The sequence below is a fragment of the Martes martes genome, assembly GCF_963455335.1.
Source record: "Martes martes genome assembly, chromosome: 2".
Taxonomy (NCBI): Eukaryota; Metazoa; Chordata; class Mammalia; order Carnivora; family Mustelidae; genus Martes; species Martes martes.
In genome coordinates, this window is record NC_137889.1 from 5,409,987 (window position 1) to 5,434,931 (window position 24,945).

General features: G+C 37.6%; 1 pseudogene across 1 annotated transcript; it reads left to right on the forward strand.

The window, feature by feature from the left end:
- The first annotated feature begins 16,894 nt into the window (after positions 1 to 16,894).
- On the forward strand, positions 16,895 to 18,011 carry LOC308338804 (methylsterol monooxygenase 1-like; annotated as a pseudogene). The gene has a single exon. The product of its transcript is annotated as a methylsterol monooxygenase 1-like (transcript).
- Positions 18,012 to 24,945: the final 6,934 nt, after the last annotated feature.

Here is a 24,945-nt window from a genome sequence, read left to right on the forward strand (position 1 = left end):
ACTGTGTGATAAAGCCAAATGTGGGTAGCACTAGATCTACATAATAAATCAAGATGTTTCTCATGACTGTAGTCTTCTCAATGGCTGTAGTTTGAGCACAAAAAAATAAATAAATAAAAAGTCCTGCAAAAAAAAAAAAAAAAAACCCAGCTTAAGTGAATATCGAAAAGTGCTTTGATTTTAAAATCAAGAATACAGAGATCCATCTTAAAATATAAAAAGTATAATTGGAAAGGTGATTATTTTCTTAAAATTGGAATCTGCAAGCCATGTGCGCAGAGTTTCATCGGTCCACAGACATCACGCTTCCCTCTACCTGGGGCCCCCACTGTGCTCGGACCCTAGGAATCTTGCTTCTTGTCATTATGAGAACCTTCAGAAGCGTTGGTGTGTGCCTACCCGTCTCTGAGGGCTGACTGGCACCAGGCTCTTTTCCTGCTGCAGGGGTCCTTATCAAAAAATAAAGCCTCCTCTGTTGAATGCATTTTCATAGCTGCTTGGATAATTTTAATGTGTTTTTTGATGCATGGGACATTTATGTTGTCAGAACAACCATTTTACATGATTTGTACAAGAGCTTTTGTGGCTTTTAAAAATGATTCTAAAAGCCAAGAGAGTTTTAGTATGAATGATGGGTAAATGGGCCCAGTATGAGAAACTGAAGATCAGGGATAAGTATTTTCACTTGTGAATATAATTATTTTAACTTTGGTAAGGCCTAATCTGCCGGGTTTTAAAAAGAGCAGTAGAACTGGACATAGGATTATAGCTTACAAAGAAATGATATATTTTGAGCATAAACTAACCACCGGAGTATAATACGTTACATTTGTACCTAACTGATGGTTTTCAAAGTACTGTTACTTGCATTACTTAATTTGACCCTCACAGTCACCTTCAGGTTTAGGCAGGAAGATATTTTTATTCTCACACCACAGATGAAAAGACTGAGGCTTTGGGAGGACAGAGATTTGAGTTGAATCTGTATAATATCTCCCTGAAATGTCTAGGAGTAAATACCCAAAATTCTAGAGTTGGAAGGAGCTGGGGCTTATTCCATCCATTAAGACAATCCTTGGAGAAAAACCCTCACACTCTGCAATTCTCTCTGTGTAACAGAGAGACCGACAGGGCAGGAAGGGAAACGACAGCTAGAAGGCTGGGGACAAAGCCTGAAAGTGACTGATTCTCTAGATTTTGTTACAGAAAACCTTATCCTCGTAAAAATATTATCAAGGGGAACTTCATAAACCATCAAAATGGGCAAGTGGTAGGGTGTTTGCTGTGGTCTAAATGATTACGTCCTGCCAAAATTCCTATGTCAAAATCTTAAGCCCCAAGAGGATGGGACTGGGGCAGGGCAGCTTTGGGAGGTGATAGGTCTTGAGGGCTAAGTCCTCATGAAGGAGATGAGTGCCCTCATTAAACAATCTCTAGGATAATCTACTGCTATTGAATCTTATTAAGATCTTCTCCTAAAAAAATAAAATGCTTAAAAAAAAAAAAAAAAGAAAGGGACACCTGGGTGGTTCAGTTGGTTAAGCATCTGCCTTGGGCTCAGGTCATGATCCCAAGGTCCTTCCTCCCACTCACCACCTCCCCCCTCTTCCCATCCACCTCTCCTCTGGATCCAATTCAAAGAAATCCATAGCTTTTACCTTTAAGATGTAACTTTCAAGTTATGTTTTAATTTACTTTTAAAAACATACTTTTTATGACACCTTGTTATACACTATTTCCATAAAGAATTGGATTACCTGAGTAATTTCTAAGTATAAAGATTATTTTGTGAAGGTTTGGTGAAATGTTTACATGAAACCATCTGAACCTGATTACTTTTGTTACAGCTGAGAGGGACTAAAAAGTTGTTGAAATCTGTTCCTGATTTTTTGTTTGTTCACCTCTCTACTCTTAGAACATGTGTATCTTTTGCATACATATATATATTTCTCTTTTTTTATACTTTATTATTTTGTGTTATTATTGATCTTTGACATTATTTCTTTGTTTCATACCTGATCAAATTAATGTAATTGTTTATTATCTCCTCCCTTGAACTTGGCTTGGGTCAGTGGTGGTTTCTCTAACTTCTTAACTCTTTGGTTATTAATATTTATTCTTCCTCTTTTTTTTTCCTTCTTTGCCAAATCCTACTTGGTTTGATACTTAGACTCTTCATTATTATTTAATTCTAAAAATATACCATTTTTGATAATATTTTTTAATCCATAATTTAATTAGAAGTCACTTTATCCAAGTCTTAAGACTTATGTGTTTTATGCTCTCTTAAATCACTTCTAATTATAGTGCTTTGTGATAGAAAACAAGTTAGTTGTACTGGTTCTTTCAAATTAATGAGAATTGTTTTGTGACCTAGTGTATTTTACATACAAATATACAGAAATGATCATATCTTGTTAAATTTATAATTCAAGTTTTCTATACTTTCTTTTTGATATACATAATTCACTTCCAAGAGAATCTCATGTGAATTTCTCTGTAATGTTGTATGTCTGTCAAATACTGCATATTTTCAGATTACTTTTTAAAGTCATCTTTATGGAGGTATAATTTAAGTACCATGCCATACACCTGTTTAAGTGCAGAAGTCACTGAGCGTTAACAGGTGAACATATGAGGAAACCACCACTATGATAAAAAAAATCACAGTATTTCCATTATCCCTGTTCCTACCACACTGAAGCTCATTGTCTTCTTTGCCTCCAACAACAAAGGACTTGCTCCCATTTTCTACACTAGCTCCCATTTTCTAGAATTTTATGTAAATTGAATCATATAGAAGATATTTTCTTGTTGTGTTTAATTTAGCATGATTCTAAATTCATCCATATTTTTGTCCATATCAGTATCTCTGTTTTATTATATGAATATGCCACATTTTGTTAATTCTTGTGCCTTCTGACAGATTTTAGGGCTTTTTCAGTTTTTGGCTATTGTGAGTTAAGGTATAAATATTCAGGTATATGTTGACTTTCAGTTACCCCACTGAGTGCACAGCACTATTTCACTGTGGTGCCATTACTCTGAATATAATTATGATAGCATATTATACATATTTATCTATAATTTATGTATCTCTTTTTGTGAGTGATTTGTTGTATCAGACATTGACCCTGGGTCCTTCTCCTGGTTCCTCCAACTCCTCTCCTCCTGGTTATACTGTGACCACAGTCACCCAGAGAGAAAACACACAAACAATGAAAAGCTCACCCCAGGTGGGTGGCTTGCTCCAAGTGTGAATTATCCTCCCCACCTCCCAGCAAGACACAAAACAAACAAAAACAGCAACTCCTTATTCACTCTCCAGTGCCTTTTCTATCTTTCCTTCGGTTGGTCATTTTTGTTGATGTTCACAGATTTTACAGAAAACGAGTTGCTCTGTTTGGACCTTGTTACCTCACACCACAAGTGAAACTCAGGCTACTGTTAGTTGCATTTTCTTTCTCTCTAGGTGCAGGAGTTTATCTGGTACATTATACATTTTTAGATGACAATCACTATTATCACAGGTCTGTGATCCGGAGATGGATGAATGGTTTCCTGAATGAGTCAATACCCATCCCCTATTTCCACTCCTCATCCCTGTCTTTCCCCACAGGTAAACCCCCTAGTGCTGCACAGGGAAGCAGAGCACATTAAGAATGTGAACTTGGTAGTAGATCAGAAAGGAACAGAGACAATATATAGTAACAGTCACCTTACAGGCAATACAATGGCACTAAATTCATATCTCCCAATACTTACCCTGAATGTTAATGGGCTAAATGCCCCAATCAAAAGACACAGGGTATCAGAATGGATAAAAAAACAAAACCCATCAATATGTTGCATACAAGAAACTCATTTTAGACCCGAAGACACCTCCAGATTTAAAGTGAGGGGGTGGAAAACAATGTACCATGCTAATGGACATCCGAAGAAAGCTGGGGTGGCAATCCTTATATCAGATCAATTAAATTTTAAGCCAAAGACTATAATAAGAGATGAGGAAGGACACTATATCATACTCAAAGGGTCTGTCCAACAAGAAGACCTAACAATTTTAAATATCTATGCCCCTAACATGGGAGCAACCAACTATATAAACCAATTAATAACAAAATCAAAGAAACACATCAACAATAATATAATAATAGTAGGGGACTTTAACACTCCCCTCACTGAAATGGACAGATCATCCAAGCAAAAGATCAACAAGGAAATAAAGGCCTTAAATGACACACTGGACCAGATGGACATCACAGATATATTCAGAACATTCCATCCCAAAGCAACAGAATACACATTCTTCTCTAGTGCACATGGTACATTCTCCAGAATAGATCACATCTTAGGTCATAAATCAGGTCTCAACTGGTATCAAAAGATTGGGATCATTTCCTGCATAATTTCAGACCACAATGCTCTGAAGCTCGAACTCAATCACAAGAGGAAATTTGGAAAGAACCCAAATACATGGAGACTAAACAGCATCCTTCTAAAGAATGAATGGGTCAACCAGGAAATTAAAGAAGAATTGAAAAAATTCATGGAAACAAATGATAATGAAAACACAACAGTTCAAAATCTGTGGGACACAGCAAAGGCGGTCCTGAGAGGAAAATATATAGCAGTACAAGTCTTTCTCAAGAAACAAGAAAGTTCTTAAATACACAACCTAACCCTACACCTAAAGGAGCTGGAGAAAGAACAACAAAGAAAGCCTAAACCCAGCAGGAGAAGAGAAATCATAAAGATCAGAGCAGAAATCAATGAAATAGAAACTAAAAAAATAATAGAACAAATCAACGAAACTAGGAGCTGGTTCTTTGAAAGAATTAATAAGATTGACAAACCCCTGGCCAGACTTATCGAAAAGAAAAGAGAAAGGACCCAAATAAATAAAATCATGAATGAAAGAGGAGAGATCACAACTAACACCAAAGAAATACAAACAATTATAAGAACATACTATGAGCAACTCTATGCCAACAAATTTGACAATCTGGAAGAAATGGATGCATTCCTAGAGACATATAAACTACCAAAACTGAACCAGGATGAAATAGAAAACCTGGACAGACCAATAACCAGTAAGGAGATTGAAGTAGTCATCAAAAATCTCCAAACAAACAAAAGCCCAGGACCAGACGGCTTCCCAGGGGAATTCTACCAAACATTTAAAGAAGAATTAATTCCTATTCTCCTGAAACTGTTCCAAAAAATAGAAATGGAAGGAAAACTTCCAAACTCATTTTATGAGGCCAGCATCACCTTGATCCCAAAACCAGACAAGGATCCCATCAAAAAAGAGAATTACAGACCAATATCCTTGATGAACACAGATGTGAAAATTCTCACCAAAATACTGGCCAATAGGATCCAACAGTACATTAAAAGGATTATTCACCACGACCAAGTGGGATTTATTCCAGGGCTGCAAAGTTGGTTCAACATCTGCAAATCCATCAATGTGATACAACACATTAATAAAAGAAAGAACAAGAACCATATGATATTCTCAATAGATGCGGAAAAAGCATTTGACAAAGTAGAGCATCCCTTCCTGATCAAAACTCTTCAAAGTGTAGGGGTAGAGGCCACATACCTCAATATTATCAAAGCCACCTATGAAAAACCCACTGCAAATATCATTCTCAATGGAGAAAAACTGAAAGCTTTTCCGCTAAGGTCAGGAACACGTCAGGGATGTTCATTATCACCACTGCTATTCAACATAGTACTAGAAGTCCTAGCCTCAGAAATCAGACAACAAAAGAAATTAAAGGCATCCAAATCGGCAAAGAAGTAGTCAAACTTTCACTCTTTGTAGATGATATAATACTATATGTGGAAAACCCAAAAGGCTCCACTCCAAAACTGCTAGAACTTGTACAGGCATTCAGTAAAGTGTCAGGATATAAAATCAATGCACAGAAATCAGTTGCATTTCTCTACACCAACAACAAGACAGAAGAAAGAGAAATTAAGGAGTCAATCCCATTTACAATTGCACCCAAAACTATAAGATACCTAGGAATAAACCTAACCAAAAAAGCTATGAATCTATACTCAGAAAACTATAAAGTACTCATGAAAGAAATTGAGGAAGACACAAAGAAATGGAAAAACGTTCCATGCTCCTGGATTGGAAGAACAAATATTGTGAAAATGTCCATTCTGTCTATGCTACCTAAAGCAATATACACATTTAATGTAATCCCTATCAAAATCTCACCCATTTTTTTCAAAGAAATGGAACAAATAATCCTAAAATTTATATGGAACCAGAAAAGACCTCAAATAGCCAAAGGAATATTGAAAAAGAAAGCCAAAGTTGGTGGCATCACAATTCCGGACTTCAAGCTCTATTGCAAAGCTGTTACCATCAAGACAGCAAGGTACTGGCACAAAAACAGACACATAGATCAATAGAACAGAATAGAGAGACCAGAAATAGACCCTCAACTCTATGGTCAACTAATCTTCAACAAAGCAGGAAGGAATGTCCAATGGAAAAAAGACAGCCTCTTCAACAAATGGTGCTGGGAAAATTGGACAGCCACATGCAGAAAAATGAAATTGGACTATTTCCTTACACCACACACGAAAAGACGACTCAAAATGGATGAAGGACCTCAATGTGATAAAGGAATCCATCAAAATCCTTGAGGAGAACACAGGCAGCAACCTCTTCGACCTCAGCCGTAGCAACCTCTTCCCAGGAACATCACCAAAGGCAAGGGAAGCAAGGGCAAAAATGAACTATTGGGATTTCATCAAGATCAAAAGCTTTTGCACAGCAAAGGAAACAGTTAACAAAACCAAAAGACAACTGACAGAATGAGAGAAGATATTTGCAAATGACATATCAGATAAAGGGCTAGTGTCCAAAATCTATAAAGAACTTAGCAAACTCAACACCCAAAGAACAAATAATCCAATCAAGAAATGGGCAGAGGACATGAACAGACATTTCTGCAAAGAAGACATCCAGATGGCCAACAGACACATGAAAAAGTGCTCCACATTACTCGGCATCAGAGAAATACAATTCAAAACCACAATGAGATACCACCTCACACCAGTCAGAATGGCTAAAATTAACAAGTCAAGAAATGACAGATGCTGGCGAGGATGCGGAGAAAGGGAAACCCTCCTACACTGTTGGTGGGAATGTAAGCTGGTGCAACCACTCTGGAAAACAGCATGGAGGTTCCTCAAAAAGTTGAAAATAGAGCTACCCTATGACCCAGCAATTGCACTACTGGGTATTTACCCTAAAGATACAAACGTAGTGATCCGAAGGGGCACGTGCACCCGAATGTTTATAGCAGCAATGTCTACAATAGCCAAACTATGGAAAGAACCTAGATGTCCATCAACAGATGAATGGATAAAGAAGAAGTGGTATATATACACAATGGAATACTACGCAGCCATCAAAAGAAATGAAATCTTGCCATTTGCGACAACGTGGATGGAACTAGAGGGTATCATGCTTAGTGAAATAAGTCAATCGGAGAAAGACAACTATCACATGATCTCCCTGATATGAGGAAGTGGAGATGCAACATGGGGGGCTGGGGGTTAGGAGAAGAATAAATGAAACAAGATGGGATCGGGAGGGAGACAAACTATAAGTGACTCTTAATCTCACAAAACAAACTGAGGGTTGCTGGGGGAAGGGGGGTCGGGAGAGGAGGGTGGGGTTATGGACATTGGGGAGGGTATGTGCTATGATGATTGCTGTGAAGTGTGTAAACCTGTTGATTCACAGACCTGTACCCCTGGGGATAAAAATACATTATATGTTTATTAAAAAATAATAATAAATTAAAAAAATTTTTTAAAAAGTATGTGAACTTGGAAAACATGCAGTATTATTTGGAGTTCATGCATTTTTAATTTATGTAATGGCACGATATTCTAGTTCTCTTCCTCTATTCAAAAATGATTGTTTTTAGCATCCCATTATATTGGTTTGCACACATAATGTTTATTCTAGGTAGTGTGTTGCATGTCGTACTTTCTATCACTTTCACCTTATTATTCCGTCATGGATGGACAAGATAATCCGTTTCCCACTACACAAACATGTTGATAAATGTCCTTGTTAATCTTGCCTTCTGAACATATTTGAAATTATTTGCTGAAGAGTGGAATTGGTGTTTTCCAGCATATGCACGTACTTAATTTGACTAAACCAGGTCAGACCACCCTCCATTATATGTGTGGCATAGGGTTTCAAATTATTACATGGTCTTGATGTGTTGTTTTTAACAGATATTAATGGTTTTCACCATAGATTTGCCTTTGGTTGATGTTAATATTTTGTAACATCTGCATTTCCCCAGACTGAATTTTTTATTTTATTTCCAATCTTTCTACATCATTATAATCAATTGTGTCACTTCTAAATAATGCATAGCTAGATTTTAAATCCAAATTGAGAATATCTGTTATTAGGCAAATTTAATTCATGTGTATTCATTGTTGTAGGGGTCACTTTTAGGCAGTAATGTAAGCTTGAGGAAGACAATAGGGCGCAGCGACCTCGACCACGGAGCTAAGGCAAATAGGCTCATTAAGCCATAGACTGTAACCCAACAGTGGGCTACTTACAACCAGGCACAGTTACCAGAAAAAGGGAGAATTCCACATGTTCCCATACCTCCTCACCCACCCTGTAACTATAGATCTTCACCACAGCCTCGTGTCAGATGGTCTCTCCCTTGCTGTCCTCTGATGCTCCCTTGCAATCTGTTAAATAAAGTTCTATCTCCTCTATTCCCCTTGGGTGAATTCTTTCACTGCTGGCACCGCCATCCCCCACACCATCTGGATGCCCCACATTTGTTGTCCTGCATGGGGAACCTGTTGGCTAGGACTCTCCCCATATTCTCCAGGAATTTCTTAGGTCTTTCCCTTCATGGACCAACGCTAGTACTCCTTGGGGAACTGATGGCCTCCAGCAGAGGTTACTCCTTGGTGAGGATCAAAATGGTGTGGGGGAACAGGAGGTGGTGCTGGACTGCCCTTGTCCCCCACCTTTCTCTTTACACACCTACAAAGGCCTAACCCTAGTACTTCCCAGGCAACCGACGGCTTCCATACAGGGCGGCTCCGTGGTGTGGTCTGAAGGTCTGAGAGCAAACAGGTTGGACTGTGCATGCCTGTGAGGGTGAAGGACCCCTTCCCTCTCCTCTCCCACTCCATCGGCAGCTTGCCCAGGGCCAATCCACACAGGACAGGGACGCCGGCTCAGCAGCCTTGCTTCTTTTGCCCCCCACCCCTTCCTCTGTTCCATGGATCCAGCCACAAGGAAAATGCATTCTTAGTCTTAGTGGTTGAGTCCCGCCCTCCCCTCCTTTTTCCAACCCCAGTTAGGCCAGAAGGTTTCTGGCATTCTCTGTTGCTGGGGATGCTACTGCCATCTGCTATGACCCCCTCCCAGCGGGATGGCTGGTAGAGTCAGTTGCCCTGTATAAGGTCTGCTCCTTTTTCAGGCCAGTGGGATGCCCTGACTGAAATCCTGACCACTACTGGGAGCTCCATTCCCTTTCATGGGACACCCCTTTGGGAACTGGAAGCTGGTCTTTTCCACTATGGAATAAACCCCCTCTATTCCTTTAGACTTGGCCTTGGTCTGTATTTTTAAAAACTGCAACAAATTTGACCCCTAAAGCATGAGGAAAAAAATCACATCTTCATGTAATGTTTTCTGGCCTAAATATAAACTCCTAGACCAAGAGGTATGGCCCCTCCATGGAACTCATTCTTATAATACTATTTTCCAGCTTGACCTCTCTTGCTGGAACTCCTCCAAATGGTCAGAGATCCCACATATGCAAGCCTTCATGGCAGTGTCCTAAAAATGCCCAGCTCGGCAAAAACTGTACAACGTATCTTGCTGGGTTTCATGGCCCACATGACCCTGTGGACATTCTAGACGACCCCTTTTTTATTCCACCCCATCATTTCCACCCATCCCCTGAAGGCCCAGGGTCTCCCCTGAACTCAAACCAACCACTTTCTATTCCCCCGCAAGTACCCCAGAAATAAACCGACTGAGTTCAGGGGATGCAAATGCCAATATACTCAGTATTAAAGCTAATTCAAGTTTGTTGGTTTAACTAAAACAGACATGTCTTTAGAGTTATCAGCATTAAATTAAAAACTTTTATTCTACCAAAGTTTACTAAGGGACAAACAAGCCCATGTTTTTTCTGTTGCAATTTGTCAGCAAAAAATGACTTAAAATGATGGTTAATTTTGTCTGTCTCATAAAATTCTCATGGATAATTTTTAAGATAGCTATCAAAATCTTTGGTAACGTGAAAGTGTGAAGTTTTGCTAAATGATAAATGGTTGAATTCATCGGATATCTTAGTCTTTTCCAAATAAGATAAAATATTGAAACATTAATTATTAAACGTAAGTTTTATCTACTTTTGACTTCTTACTACAGAGAAACTAAAGATACTTGGGTCTGTTGGAAAACATGCTTTATGCTCAAGACAGTTCACAATTGGTTACTACCTAGTTTTTTTTTTGTTTTTTTTTTAAAGATTTATTTATTTATTTGACAGAGAGAGATCACAGTAGACAGAGGCAGGCAGAAAGAGAGAGAGGGAAGCAGGCTCCCCGCTGAGCAGAGAGCCCGATGCGGGACTCGATCCCAGGACCCCGAGACCACGACCCGAGCCGAAGGCAGTGGCCTAACCCACTGAGCCACCCAGGCACCCCTACTACCTAGTTTTTATTGGAGACTAGGGTTCCTAAGAGTTAAAATTCTGCTAAACACAAAGAAGATTGATGGAAGTGATAAGAAAAGTAACTATATGTAGGAAAGTAGGAGACATGTATAATAGATACAAGAAATGAGCATACATTTTTGTTGGGGTAAAAGAAAGTAATTTTTCCTAAAATGAGCCTGGTCATATAGAGAGAAAAGGGTGGCGATGAAAATCTGAATGCAAAGGAGAGTTGTAGAAGATTTGTGAAGGGAAAGCTTTAGAAAGAATTTTATGTGTGGTCAGTGCGGACTAAGATTGAAATGAACAGATTTTAAAAGTACAAGGATATGAGATTAAAATTCTGCATTACTCTATGTCAAAAATGCAAAGTTTCTTGGATTGTTGGTCTTCTTTTAGTAAGAAAGTGTAAACAATGGTGTTTTTTTCTTTATTTGCCCAGAAAACTAAAGTTTCTACTTTTGTCTTTATCAGGACTTTGAACACTTAAAGTTAAAACTTCTCAAAGTTCATAACGATCTATAATTCTATTTAATCATGTGCTTTAAAACCTTCTGAGGGTTTTAACAAACTTCCCTGAGATTTCAATTGTAATGAAGTCTTTTTTTTTTTTTTTTTTTTAGTAACTAGTCTCCTTTATTAAGTATGTTAAATTATGTGGGAAGCACTAACAAACTAATAATGATAAGCCTTAGATTGTATTGTATGGGTAAACACTATAACTATTTTTAAAATTACATAAAAACCCTAAAGTCTTAAGATATGCTCGTATAAGGTCATCACGTCACATTCTAATCATTAAAATGCTAGTTGTCACAGAAAAAAACAGATTTCCTTGTCAGCTACATTATAATGAACTCCCTTATCAGACCTTTAACAATGTCCATTGCTGAGGGTTTTTTTGTCATTTACAGTTATTGTTCTGATGCTCTTACAAAACGAGTTTTGTCATCATGGAGTTTGTTGTTGTTGTTGTTGTTGTTGTTGTTGTTGTTTGGCAAATATGGGTATTTGATATCTTCAAGATCATAAAACTGAACTGGGTAAGAATTTCCAGAACCAATGGGAAATCTGAATTCAAACAACAGTTAATAATATAGGACTAAATTAAAGAAGATGATATAGTTTTTATAATTCTTAATTTGAAACATTGCTGGTTCTTCAGTGTTAGCTCTTCCAGATTGAGAAAGTTTTCTCTTAAAATATCTATGACTTACAGAAATGTGAAGTATTCCTTTGTGAATAAACTGAAACATTTAACTTTTCTCCTTACCTGGACCCTCCAGAATTCAGAAACTCTTAATGAGTATTCTTTTTTCCATGGCAATTACGGTTATTTGCATAAGTTCAATAAGAATCTGCTCTCCTTGTAACAGGACACCATTGGAAACGTTGGTCATTTTACCAAGGTGTTGACTGGAATGTCATATTTGAGAGCCATGCACAGACTGAGATATGACCTCTAGACAGCTTTAAGGAATTAAGGTTGACTTTATGAAACCAATAGAACCCTTGGATTGTAGACTGTCACTTCCTGGCAGGTGCAGGAGCCTCAGGATGTGTTGGGGACCTCAAGAAGAGAAACCCACCCCAATCTACAGATACTACAGCATGTCTAATGGCAAGTATTCAGCTTGGCTTCTGGTCTTGAGAGGCATTAAAAGTTCACTCTAGAGATTCCTTATAAAAAGTTTCAGCAAAGCAGATTTTAAAGAATTTATATAATCAATCACTATTCTTGCTGAGTTTATGTAAATTCAGTCAAGTTTTTTAAAATTGAACTTGTTTTTAAAAGAATTAGTCTCGTCTTGGCCATCCTTGGATACAAGGGTGATTAACTAGAGAAAAACTGTGTTCAATAAGACACCTTTGCGGATGTTAAATTTTAGTTCTGATTAACTGTATTTGAATGTTTGTTGTTTGCCTCAGGTAGACAACTTGAGGGACACTTCACAGAAATTGCCACGGTAGCTCACGGATAGATCATCTCTGTGGCTGTTACTCTGTGGGAATAAAAACAGGACCTCATGGACATAGGATTACTTGAAAAACTGGAAAGCAGGCTGGACTCAACAACTGTATAAGTCAGCTACCACCCTGACCAGTTCTGTGTGTCCGGGAAGACAAAATCGCTCCTTCAAAGCCAGAGTGCACCCCACCCCATGGGGTTAATGGTGAATTTGTCTAGATAAAGTCCAGATAATGGATGACCCCACTTCCTTATGATTGGTTTGGATAATGACTGGGGAATGCGCATATCCCCAAACAAGTCATCTCCCACTGGCCAGTGATTCCTCAGAATTAGGACACTGTAAAGGTCAGACGTCAGACAAAGAGGGCTTCTCAATGGTTTTATCCTTTAGCCATATTTGTCCCAGGAGCTGCCTCTACTGATATAAAATTGCAAATAAAGGCTTTAGCCAAGCAGACAGCAGCCACCTTTAACCAAGTCTGACACGCAGTCATCCACAAATTCAAAAGGTGGCCCTCCAAAACTGAAAGTTCCTTGATACCATGACTACAGCTCAAGAAGGAACCTATGCAATCATTAAAACAGGGTGTTGTGTAGATAGTCCAGATTACGACAAATCTGTGACAGGGTTACTAGAAGACATGAATACTCAAACCCGTGCTTTAAAAGATCCCTCCCTCTCCTTTAAGTAATTGGTTAAACTCCTAGACTGGAGGAGGATTGTGGTCAACTATGAAAGATCTCTTTACTGGACTTCCCATTCTCATAAGGAAATTAATCTTGTTTTATTGTCTTTTGTGATGTCTCACCACCTGGTGCCAAGAATCCTTCACTGCCATAACTTCAAACCCACAGAGGCTTGAAGGAAGTCCTTGAAGGAAGTCCTTTACTTAGGGAGATTCAGACATGCTGTCTACCTTGGATCTGGCTGCTTCTGTCTTTCTTAATTCCTACAAAAAAAATTCCCAGCTGACCAAGGTTGACCCATACATAGGTATGGACATCTCTATGCTCCTCATTCAGTAGAAGAAGCTGCTGAAGATGAGACCTTCACAGAAATGTCAAAGGTCTGTCATTGCTGATCCCTGACAGGGAATGGAGAGCCACTTTTAGGCAACAGGTCTGAGCAATGGAAACGTGAACAAGGCAAAAGGGCGCACAGCGACCCCTGAGTTGAATGCAAACAGGCTCATGAAGCCACAGGTCCTAAACCAATGGGCTACTTACAACCAGGCACATCTCCTAAGGTTACCAACTAAAGGGACAATTCCATAGTCCCCATACTTTGCCCTATCACTACAGCCCCTCATCACCACCACCGGCTGGACAGTCTCCTCCTTGCTGTCCTGAACGCTGCTCCCTTGCAGTGGGTTCAGTAAACTTCTATCTGCTTTGCTCTGCCCTACATGAATTCTTTCACCCCCGGTGCAGCTGGTCCCCACACAATCGAAATGCCCCACAACTGTTATTATTGGTCCTTATTTGACACGTGGAACTTAATTTGTCAAATAAGCTTTATTTGTATGTCATTTCTTTCACTCTCCACTTTTTGGCTCAATTTATTTTTTTGTGAATCTCTTTACCAGAATTTTTTTTTAAGATTTTATTTATTTATTTGACAAAGAGAGAGACAGTGAGAGCAGGAACACAAGCAGGGGGAGTGGGAGAGGGAGAAGCAGGCTTCCCGCTGAGCAGGGAGCCCGATATGGGGCTCAATCCCAGGACCCTGAGATCATGACCTGAGCCGAAGGCAGATGCCTAACGACTGAGCCACCCAGGTGCCCCTCTCTATCAGAATTTCTTAATGTTCTTTGGGCCATGGACCTTCTTTTGTGTTGAAATCTATGAATACCTTCTCAGAATAATAATTTAAAATGAAAAAAAAATACACATATCCTATACACTATTTGTTAGTTTTCAACCACTTCCTTAATTGTTCTGGATTTCTGCACATTTTTGGTGATTATTGATGGTCTGTTCACCTTTTTACTGAGAATCTGATTTTGACTGCCAGGTATGCCTCTTGTTATTATGCAGCAAGGGTATAATGTGCCTCCAATCGCCATGTGTCAACAGCTTGTCTTCTGGGCACAGGGACCCCTGTCTCTAATGGCACTTCACCTACGGCGCTGTTTCAGTTTTCTCTTCCCAGTGACTGTATTCACTGCTTTATCCTTTTCCACTTACTCAAAACCACTCAGCCATAAAAAGATGACAGAGAAAGGAATCCTACCAGCTATTTTGATTGCAACTACCCAATTAAATGCTTCCCCACTTTGCAAGAATTAGAAACCTTCAAGAAACATAAAACAAAAAGAGAGTCAGATTCTTAAAATGGCCAGTCTTGGTTCAGCAATTGAAAATGACTCTTTTTTTTTCTCCTTCCTTCATTTACATAACTTGTAGTTTTAGTTTTGTACTTACACTATGGAAAAAAAAAAAAACAATACATCACTGAGGAACCAGTTTGGGAAATACAAACACGTAAATTTTAAAACAGTTAATAAAAAGTGAAACTGTTATATTATAGAGAATTTATTTAAAAAAGCAATTTGCCAGTCAGTTCTTGGACTCAAAGATTATGAGGGTCAAGCAGCTGTCTGATCTCAATCCCACATATGTACTTAGGACATTCTTAATGAGACTGGTAAGGGTTGAGTTTAATAATATCTAAGAGACCCCAACTAATACTGATAAGAGTTTTCAACATAAAGACTTTCACATGGCCCTATACATCAGTCTAGTGGATATGCTCACTTGTGCAAAAATTTCTAACAATGTCACACTTCAGTAGTAGTTTCAAAAGTTGGGTTAATTAACATACTTAATTCTCAGCATGGTAAATGAGGAATGGGAATTTTCTTTAAATGGTCTGAGTAAATTCACAAAAGAGCTGTTGACAACTGAGCTGTTTCAGGGTCTCTGTTCTGATCAATAGCTTCGTATTAGACAAGGCTAAGAAATACCACTGCAGATGGGAAAACATGTAGCAATGAGGAAAGTAAGAACAAATCTCTCTGCCTCTGGGGCAGCACATTTCAAGTTCAGCGTCCCTGACTGCGCTGCAACATGGCAGGAGCGCATCACAAATCCGTCCCAACGTGTGCCACAGTCGACTGTGGGCCGTTCGCAGGGAAGACCTGCGTGCTTGACCCCGGCTCTGCGGGCTCTGCCTGCAGTCAGTTCTCTCCCCAACACCATGCATTCAAAACTACTAGCAATTAAGAACCCTTAGATTTACACTTTTCCATAGGTTACTGAAGTATGTTTGGAATTGTTTATCCTTTCCCTAAAAAAAGTAACAACAAAAACAAGAAAACCTGACAATTTCTCTTAATCTGATGGATTTAGGTCAGAGGCTCATGCTTGGAGATTTAGCTTTATTTTTTTTTTCATTCCACACCAATCTTCCAAATCATGTTCTTTATTGAGAGTATCTGCAAGCGATAGCAGAATCACACCTACACATAAAATACCACCATCCCACCCCCCTGCAGTTACACACACACACACACACACACACACACATTCAGGGGCAAACATGAAATGGCAGTTATGGTGCCAGCCAGGGCTGGAGTCTTATCTGATGGCTCACCGGGGAAGCACCTGCTTCTCTGCTCACGTATGGCATTATTAGAGGGATCTGTTTCCTCTGGGACAATTAGACTAAGAGCTTCAGCTTGTGGTTGGCTGTTGGCTGGAGGCCACTCTGAATTCACGGGTCAGGGGACCCACCTGCCCACAACCTGTAGCTTGACCAAAGCCAGCAACGGAGAGCACTGGCTGGTTGGATGGAAGTTACAGGCTCATGTAATAAAATCACGAAGTGACAATCTATCCCCTTTGACACATTCTACTGGTTACAAGCAAGCACAGCGCAGTCCATCTCAATGAGAAGCAATTCTACAAGGGCATAGATATACGATAGCAAGGAACACTGGGGTACTGTGTGGTCTGTCTGCCAAAAAAGGAATTGCTAACCAACAAACATGAGATCTAGGAATCAAGGATCAAGACGATGAACTAGGATACAATTACAATATATTGCAGATTAAATGTAAAGTTTGAAGGAAAAACTAAATAAAATAAATAAATAAAAATAATAAATAAATAAATAAATAAATAAATTTTTTAAAAATCCCACTTTAAGGAGAGGCAGGTTCCGAGGCTGCAGCACCTGGTGGAGTCTGGGTGGCCGTGGCCTGCAGTTCCCGCGCGGTCGTCCAGAATTCTAAGACTTTCTGTAGAGATTTGAAAAATGGCAACAAATGAAAGTATCAGCATCTTTAGTTCAGCATCCTTGGCTGTGGAGTATGTAGATTCACTTTTACCTGAGAACCCTCTACAAGAACCATTTAAAAATGCATGGAACTATATGTTGGATAATTATACAAAGTCCAGATTGCAACATGGGGATCCTTGATAGTTCATGAGGTCCTTTATTTCTTGTTCTGTTTACCTGGATTTTTGTTTCAATTTATACCATACATGAAAAAGTACAAAATTCAAAAGGATAAACCAGAAACATGGGAAAACCAGTGGAAATGTTTTAAAGTACTTCTCTTTAATCACTTTTTTATCCAGCTTCCTTTGATCTGTGGAACTTATTATTTTACAGAGTATTTTAATATACCTTACGATTGGGAAAGAACGCCAAGATGGTACCTGCTTTTGGCAAAATGCTTTGGCTGTGCGGTGATTGAGGATACCTGGCACTATTTCCTGCATAGGCTCTTACACCACAAAAGAATATATAAATATATTCATAAAGTTCATCATGAGTTTCAGGCTCCATTTGGAATGGAAGCTGAATATGCACATCCCTTGGAAACTCTGATTCTTGGAACTGGATTTTTCATTGGAATCATGCTTTTATGTGATCACGTCATTCTCCTTTGGGCATGGGTGACTATTCGTTTGATAGAAACTACTGACGTCCATAGTGGTTATGACATTCCTCTCAACCCTCTAAAATCTGATCCCTTTCTATGCTGGTTCTCGGCATCATGATTTCCACCATAAGAACTTCATCGGAAACTACGCTTCAACATTTACATGGTGGGATAGAATTTTTGGAACAGACTCTCAATTTGTTGCTTACAATGAAAAGATGAAGAAGATTGAGAAAAAGACTGAATAAGTATCTCATCTAAACCTTCCTGAAGGTACACACTTTTCCTGAATTGAAGCAAGTAGCTAACATTGCTTCTGCAGAGCAGAAATAAACATGTGTCTTGGCTGCTAAGTGATACAGAGAACATTAACAACCTTTAATTATCTTCCTGGTGGGGACTTTTTCTACTTTACATAAAAGCTCTGTATGTGTAGAAATAAGTAAATATGTATTTAAGTACAATTTTTCATGAGGAAGTGGTAAAGGCCATGTTGCTAACCTTACAGAAGGGTTTTAAGTAATGGAAGAAGTATTAATCTATGTCTTTCCCCGGTAATATCATAGGCCTGAAGTTGAAATTGGTCCTTAAAATCTTTTAAATATATAGTGGCCGTTTCAGAAACTCTCTTAGTAGGGTGTTGGCCTCATATTGAACTTTATACATTTTTTGGAATTGCCTGAACATCAAAGTATCATGGGTTGAACCGTATCAGTTGACAGTGTGAGTGAGGCTGCCAGAACAGGAGTAGCCAGCACGGAGAACTTCACTCTTGTCCTGAGCCAGCCGGTTTGGGGTGATTCTTTTTCTTTGAGAAGTCCTTTGGGATTGCACTGCACTACTGGTGTCTGTAAATTAAGGCATTTCTGAATTGTGAGTGGAATATTTTAGTCTAAAGGTTTTCGGGTTACTTGAATTTTTTAAAAAATTGAGCTTTATTTCTGCTATTTACCCTTTCATTTTTGTATATCAAGTTTTCATTATACTTAAAACTGTATCTTGAAACGTGAACTGACTTGCTGTATTTGCACTTTGAACTATTGAAATAAATGTGATTTTTTTGTCTGATTATCCGGGTTCCAATTTTGAACATCAGTTGTTTTATTTTATTCTTATAAAGAAAAGTACAGAAATCATTATATTATTGTTTTGCAATAAAAGGAATAATTCTACTTTAAAAAAAAATCCCACTTTAAAAAGGAACTTCTAAAACATACATTTACATTGTATATTGCGTAGTATTTGTACACTTAAATTTCTCTAAATGCCATTCACCATAATTTGAACTAACACTATCAACAAACACATTGCAATGCTCACCAAGGATTATGACTTCATCCTTTAAGTTCCAAAGTGATTCCTCAATCACTAAGAATACAATACTGATTAGTGTAGTTTTATAAGTAACTTTTAATTATTAAATAATTATTCAAAGTTGTCCATCCATGTATAATATCCAAAAAAGAGCTAAACGGTTAAACACACAGTGGGACTTTTTTGGTACACATCATGCAATTTAATTTAAAGGAAAGAAAAATAACACAGAGACAAAACCTGCAGTTAGGGGAGAAAGTGTTGTCGTTTTTAATTTTCCAATTCCTCTTTCCCACAAAATCAGCATGTTTTAGCACAAAACCACAGGATAGTCATTCACGACATTGAAAGCCGAACTTGACTAATGTTGTGTGTGTGTCTATGATTCTGACAGCATTTGTTGAAAATTTTTGATTACTCATTTTTTTTACTTCTCTTTGCTCACCTGAACCATCTATAGTCTCAATATTGATGAAATTTTTTCAAAGATTTCCATTTTTATTTTACTAAATTTGTGCCTTCATTAAATATATTTCCTTCTTTATGTATTACGTGGATTTTGACAATTACATATATTTTGTATTACATATACTTTGGCAAATACATACATATCTAGTCTCTAAAGAAAACATAAACCTATACATCCTCAACACTCCCTCACATCCTCAGACTGCTATATGCAATAAAAACAAAATATATTTGATATATCTTTCGTAAGCTCCCTTGTACACAGTTTACATCTAATTTTCTATTCTCTTACTCTTTAGTGTGGTAAAGATTACAAAAATCACAAAGTAAAGGAAATGTGTCTGCATTTGTGCATGTATCTGTCAAGGAGCCAACTCTTGAAGATGATATACAGTATTATTCATTAGTAAGGGCAGTTCCAAGAGAATATTTACAAAAACGCACCTAAATAGTAACTTTGTGTATCAGAAATTAGTATTTGTTTATTTCCTTTTTTTCATTTAAATTCAATTAGTCAACATATAGTACATCACTAGCCTCAGATGTCATGTTCAGTTACGTACCAGTTGTGTATAACACCCAGTGTTCCCCCATCACATGTCTTCCTTAAGGCCCATCATCACCCAGTTACCCCATCTCCCCACCTCCCCTCCAGCAACCCTCAGTTTGTTTCCTATGGTTAAGAGTCTCGTTCGGTGCTTATTCCTTTCTATCTTTAAGGAAGGGGATATCTTACTGCTCTGTATGTTTTAATGAGTGCCCCCCACTTCCACATGAACCAGGCAGTATCAAGCAAGAGTCAGAGCCCAGAGCCTGGCATGCTGAAGACAAGTTCCTGCTTGATGTGTTCTCTTTGGTTTCTAATCAGTTCAGTTCTACAAGCCACTTAGATCCCACTTTCCTTCCAATGCTGGTGACAGCCCCCTACCCTGCTTCAGTACCATTTTCGTGACTCTGAACCTCGATGGTGTAAAATTATGCTGATCCCAGGAGGGTGGCTTCTATGCATTCTGTTACAAAATAACAAATACTGTGGGGGTGAGGGAGTAAACTGTTGTGACAGCAAAATGAATGATTTAGAAATATGTTTTCTCCCTTTACAAGTAGTTATTCCTTAAACCTCTCACAAATACAAAAAAAAAAATGTTAAATTCATCTCAGCCTTATTATCAGCAAAACTATAAGATTCCAAAATATATTTTTAATCACGAGTATATTTTAATTGACTAATGTGCTGATAAATATTCTTCATTAATAAAAGGCAAATTAATAGGTAGAAATGACTTTACTCCTATGACTAGAGCATCGGCATAAGCTGACTGTGTCGAGCAACAGATTCAGACTCTGTGCTCAGGGTCATACAGGTCACTCAGCACGACAGTATTTACCGAGTCACGGAGCTTTTAAGAAAGCAGCCCGGAGGTAGTGTGATCACCTTCTCTCCCAGAGGCTGCTTCTCACTCTAGATAAACAGATACAGTTAGTATCACTTGGTAAAAGTTTAAGTGATTAAAATGAGGAAAACTGAGTATTGTTTTTTAGCAGGGTTGCGTGGTACCATTTCAAATATATCAGAATCTTTCTGCCTTTAGAAACATATCTTTTTTGGTTACTTTGAGTTTTTGACTACATGTTCTTTTGAAATAGATGCCTTTGTCATCAAATCCCCCACTTAAATTTTTTTTCTCTTAGTATAACCTGACATAAAAAGTGAAAGCAAATGATATTGCTGTATTTAAAAAAAAAAAATGGTGGTTTCAACATAAAGAGAGATTTTATAATTCCGAAACATTCTCAGCTTAAGACCTGCCTTTCTGAGTGCTTATATTTTCTTGAGCCATTTCCATATTAACCTGGGACAAAAATAAGACTCTGGTTCTGTAGACAGATAATCCATCTCGTGATGCTCACAGATTGATGGTAAGTACCTTGCATAGCAATGTGTATTAAAAATAGATATGCTTTTTTACTTTAGGTAGATAGTTTGAGACATATTTCTTCCTGAAAAAAAAAATTTGCCTCTATAAATAGAAATGGAATGCTACTAGCACATTATAGTTAAAAAGATATGATCAACAAACACAGTAACTAGATACTTCAAATCATGGCACTATTGAGTCAGTACCAATGTTTATAGGATAATAAAATTATAGCTCACATTTCTAAGAATAAATAAATGTAACCTCATGAGAACAACTTGAATAAAAATGGCTAAATCATATCAGCTATATACCAAGTAAGAAGAAATTTAAGACGTTCTAAAATATAACAAAGAAAATAATACTCAAGAAGAAGGAGGAGAGGAACTAAATCATGCTTTAGATGCAAGCAGAAACTTCACTAAACTGCATGAAACTGCAATCTTAATCAGACAGATAATCACTCAAGAATGGAGGAAGTCCATCGAGCAGAAAAGAGAACATTAAATACATATCAGATCTACAGAAAAGAACCCCTGTCCAAATTATCTTTGCTTACGCCACACAGATCAAAACCTAAATGAAACAAAAGAAGTTGTAAGAAGGCAAATTAAGCCCAAAGCCCAAAGTTCATAAAAAGTAGGAAATAATAAATATTAGAGCAGAAATAAATACAACAGAGACTAGAAAGACAATAGAAAAAAATCAATAAAACACGGAGCTGTCTTTTTGCAATGGTAAAACGGACAAACCTTTGTTAAACTCACCAAGAAAAAGAAAGTGAGACACAAATAAAATTATAAATGAAAAAGAAGACATTAGAACTGATACCACAGAAATATAAAGGATCACAAAAGGGTACTGTGAATGATTTGTGTACTAAGAAGCTACATAATCTAGGAGAAATGGATCAATTCTCAGAAATATACAAACTTCCAAGACTGAATCATGAGGAAATTAAAAATCTGAATAAACCAGTAACAACTGAGTGGGCTGAAACACTGATCTACAACTTTTCAACTAGGATCAGATGGTTTCACTGTTGAATTTTACCAAACATTTAAATAAAAATTACTATCAATATTTCCCAAATTCTTCCAAAAACCTGGAAAGGAGGGAACACTCCCAAATCCATTTTATAACACCAGCATTACCCTGATAACAAAGACAGATATGCACAAGAAAATATCCCAGATCAATACAGATGCAAGAATTCTCAACAGAATTCTAGGAAACCAAATTCAACAGCATATTGACAGAATCACTCACCTGGATTTATTCCTGAGATGCAAAGATAGTTTAACATATGCAAATCAATAGATGTGATAAACAAAATTCACAGAATGAAGGATTAAAAACCATATGCTCATCTCAACAGATGCAGAAAAAGCATTTGACAAAATTCAACATACTTTCATGATTAAAAAAAAACAAACAAAACACTCCACAAAGTGGGTATAAAAGGAGCATACTTAAAGATAACAGACCCTGTATATGACAAGTCTGCAGTTAACATTGTACTCAATGATGAAAGGTTGAAATCTTTTCCTCTTAGATTAAGAACAAGATAAAATTTCCCACTCATCACTTCTAATTCCGTACAGTACTAGAAGCCCTAGCTAGAGCAATCAGGCAAGAAAAAGAAATAGAAGGCATCTAAACTGGAAAGGAAGAAGCAAAATTTTGTTTCAGATGACATGATCTTATATACCTAAAAACTAAAGATTCCACCAAAACCTGTAAAAAGTAATAAACAAATTCAGTGAAGTTACAGGATACAAAATCAATGTTAAAAAGTTCCATTTTTATACACTAACAACATATTATCTGAAAGAGAAGTAAAGAAAATAATTCCACTTACAATAGCATCAAAACAATAAAATCTTTAGAATTCTAAATTTAATCAACAAGGTTAAAGATTTGTGTACTGAAAATATAAGACTGACTAAAGAAACTGAAGAAAACACACACAAGTGGAAAGATATTCTGTACTCATGGTTCAGAAGACTTAACAATGTAAAAATGTTTATACTACCCAAAATCATCTGTAAATTCAATGAAACTGTTATCAAAATTCCAATAGGACTTATCATGGAAATAGAAAAAAAATCCTAAATGCATATGGATACCCAAAAAACCCTCAAATAGTCAAAGCAGAGAGCAGAACAAAGATGGAGGCATCCCATTTCCTGATTTCAAACGATAATACAAAGATATAGCAATGAATACAATATGGTGTTGGCATAAAAATGGGCACACAGACCAATGAAACAGAACTGAGAACCCAGAAATAAAGTCACGCATCTATGGTTAACTACTATTTGACAAGGGAACCAAGAAGACTCAATGGTGAACGGACAGTCTCTTTAATAAAGTGTTGGGGAAACTGGAGATTCCCATGTGAGAGAATGAAATTGGACCCCTCCCTGTACCAATCACAAAACTTAACTCAAATGGATTAAAGAATTAAATGCAATCCCTGGAGCCATAAAATTCCTGCAAGAAAACGTAAGGGGAAAGCTCTTTGACATCAGGGTTGGTAGTGATTTTTTGGTATGACACCAAAAGCACAAACAAAAGGAAAAATAAACTACATCAAACTAAAAAGCTTCTGTAAAGAAAAAAATCAAAACAAAAAGGCAACTTACGGGATGGGAAAAAATATTTGTAAGCCATATATCTGAGAAGCGGTTAAGATCCAAAATACATAAGGAACTCATGCAACTCGAGAGCAAACAAACAAACCAAGCAAAGACACAAATGAAAAAGCAATCCTATTAAAAAGTAGATGGACATTTTTTCAAAGAAAATATACAACAGGCCAACAGGTACATGAAAAGGTGTTTAACCTAACTAGTCATCAATGCAAATCAAATCCACAGTATCTGATTTCACACTTATTAGAATGGCTACAATGAGGAAGATAGGAGATGACAATTTTTGATTAGATGTGGAGAAGAAGAAACCCTTGTGCCCTGTTAGTCAGAAAGTAAATTGTTACATCCACTGTGGAAAACAGTTCCTCAAAATAAATAAATAAAAACTGAGCTGACCTATGATCCAGCAATCCCACTTCTGGGTATACACCTGAAGAAATAAAACCAGGCCTTCAAAAATTCATCTGAACCTCCACGTTCACTGAAGAATTATTTACAACAGCCAAGGCATGGGAACAATGTAAGCATGCATTCATTACTGCATGAATGAATAAAGAAAAGAGGATACATATTGATACATGATATGGATTGTACGTGTGTGTGTGTGTGTGAGAGAGAGAGAGAGAGAGAGAGAGTGTGTGTGTGAGAGAGAGAGAGAGAGAGAGAGAGAGTGTGTGTGTGTGTGTGTGTGTGTGTGTTATATTAGAACGTTATTCAGGCACTGAAAAGAAGGAAATCCTGCCATTGTGACAAAATGGATAAAATCGGAGGGCGTCACACTAATGAAATAAATCAGACAGAAAAAGAGAAATAGTGTAGGTTCTCACATATGTGTAAAACCTAAAAACAAACAAACAAGCAAAACAACAACAGCAACAAAAAAATTTCATAGAAATAGAGAATAGACTGGTGGTTGCCAGGGCCTGAAGATGATGATGGTCAGGGTGTGCAAGCTTCTATTTATAA